General features: G+C 42.3%; 1 pseudogene; it reads right to left on the bottom strand.

The window, feature by feature from the left end:
* Positions 1 to 1,035: 1,035 nt before the first annotated feature.
* Positions 1,036 to 2,026, bottom strand: LOC112304608 (annexin A2-like; annotated as a pseudogene).
* Positions 2,027 to 2,484: the final 458 nt, after the last annotated feature.

Below are 2,484 nucleotides of genomic sequence, written 5' to 3'. Positions count from 1 at the left end.
TTGTCTCCTTCAAAACGATATGATGAAGTCCTATGCACCAGTACCCAGCGATGTAACCTTATTTGGAAGTAGGCTGTTTGCAAATGTAATCAATCTGCATTCATCAGAGTTGGCCATAATAATATATGACTGCTGTCCCTAGAAGAAGAAGAAAACACCATGGGAAGACAGACACACAGGAACAATACCATGTGACAATGAAGACACAGACTGAAGTGCTGTAGCTGCCAGCCAAGGAATGCCAAGGATTGTCAGAAAAGCACTAGAAGCTAGAAAGAAGCAAGAAGAGACTCTCCTTTAACAATTTCAGGGCAAATATGGCCTGGTCAGCACCCTAATTTCAGATTTCTAGCTCCCACAGCTCTGGGTATTTTTTTTAACCACAAAGTTTGTGGGACTCTGTGGCAGGGTACCTAGGAAACTAATTTCACAGAAGCAGCAGCCTGTCTCTGACACTGTCCATTTAACCTTCTAACTCGGGTTAGATAAAGACAGAACAGACATGCTAAAAAGACCAGAAACAAAAATTATAAGAATAAAAGTACACTTAATTTAAAATAATAATGCACAGCTAGTGTAATGTAAAGTTTTACCACCATTTAAAAAATAAAACTACACTACAAATACATGCAGAATTTATTTATATGTTAAAATTTTTAGTTACTCAGAAATTTAAGAAAATCATTGTTCTTTAATAAACTCATTATAGACCATTCTACCATTTTGGTTTTTGCTTCTAAAGTAAAAATTCAGTTGATTCACCTGTTTATGACATAGTACACAACAGGCAAAGTGTTTCACATCACAGATTTCACTTCCAGCTCCTTGGAATGTTCATTTCTTTGGCTAAAAGGAGAAACTAGATGGGAAGCCAGGCAATGCTTAAGCAACTGAAATAAGGTCGGGGCAGGAGCAACACTGACATCATCCTCACAGCGATGGGCACAGGGGAATATCAATCACAAGCTTATTTTCTAGAATTGCTAGCTGGAAGCACAGGAGCACCGTTCCTGGACACTCAAGCCATCTTGGCCTTTAGTTGTCCGCACCACACAGGTACAGCAGCACTTTCTGGTAGTCACCCTTGGTGTCTTGCTGGATGTAATAGTAAAAGGACTTACCATACTTTTTCTTGAATTCAAACCTGACATGTCCACTTCCCTGTGGGAGATCATGATTCTGATCAAGATCTTGTCACATGTCCCCTTGCCCTTCATGGAGTCATATAGTCAGTCAGCAAAATACAGGGGCTTGTTCTGGCTACACTGGTCCAGGTTCAGGAAAGCATTTTCCAGGTCTCCCGTCACTTCCACTGATATTCTCCAACACGTCATAAGGGCTGTAGCTCTTGTACCTTTCAGATACTTTCTGGAGGTGATACACCCTCTGCTTGGTCATGATCCACTTGGGAATGCACCTGGGACATCAGTTCCTTTCCTCTTCATTCCAGCACCATAGAGATCCCAGGCGTCTTGGTCTATCAGTTCATAATCAATGACAGAGCCTACCTCTACCTCTGCGAGAGCAACCATCAGCTTGCGGAAGTCACCAGATGTGTTGGAAATAATGTCCTCTAGGCCAGCCTCGTACATTTCCTTGTAGGTTCTGTTAATTTTCTGCAGCTCCTGGTTGGCTCTTGAGCAGATGATCTCAATGAGAGGGTCCTTATCAGTCCCCAGTCCCTTCAGCTCAGAAGTATCATACTGAGGAAGTGTTTTCAATAGGCCCAAAATCACCCTCTCAAGGTGGCCGGACAAGGCAGACGTCAGTGCTGATGCAAGTTCCTTTTTGGTCCTCTGGTAGGCGAAGGCAATATCCAGTCTCTGTTCATTGCTGCAATTGCTCAAAATGTTGATGATGGTGCACATCATTGCACACCTTTGGTTCTGATGGGAGTTTCAATCTTCAAAGCATCCCAGTTGGCATCAAAGTTAGTGTGGGGTTTGACTGACCCATATGCATTTGGGGGTGTAAATTGGTCACCCTCCAAGCTGCGCTTGCACAGAACTTCATGAACAGTGGACATTTTGAAAGAAGCTGGGCCAGGTGCTGAGAGCTGTTGAGTGTCCCCAGATGCAGAGCCACCATCTATCTTATTATGCTTACTAAGCATGACTAGAGCAGTAAGTTTAATTCCAAATCTAATACATTAAAGAGGTCTGAATAATCAGGCCTAGTTCAAAAGACAGTGATCAAAAGCAACAATCACAAAACCATGCCATATTTGTAGAAAGTGACAAAGTAGATCGACAGAGTCTAGTGTAGAGAAGAGATTACTCATAGTAGGCACTACACGTCTACAAATACTGAAGAAGCATCTGAGCACTTCTCTGTGACCTTAGCAGGCTGGACTAGTTCCAAAGAGTCTCACACTCCTAGTACTAAGGTGCATCCAATAACATTCTACCCATGGTTTGTATTAAGAATAAAATGTCCCACTGTGGCTAGTAACACAAACGCAATATTCAATTCTGAGACAACTTT

This window comes from Desmodus rotundus, chromosome 1 (genome assembly GCF_022682495.2).
Source record: "Desmodus rotundus isolate HL8 chromosome 1, HLdesRot8A.1, whole genome shotgun sequence".
NCBI lineage: Eukaryota > Metazoa > Chordata > Mammalia > Chiroptera > Phyllostomidae > Desmodus > Desmodus rotundus.
Note: the sequence above shows the minus strand (reverse complement) of the source record. Positions and strands in the feature narration are given on the sequence as shown.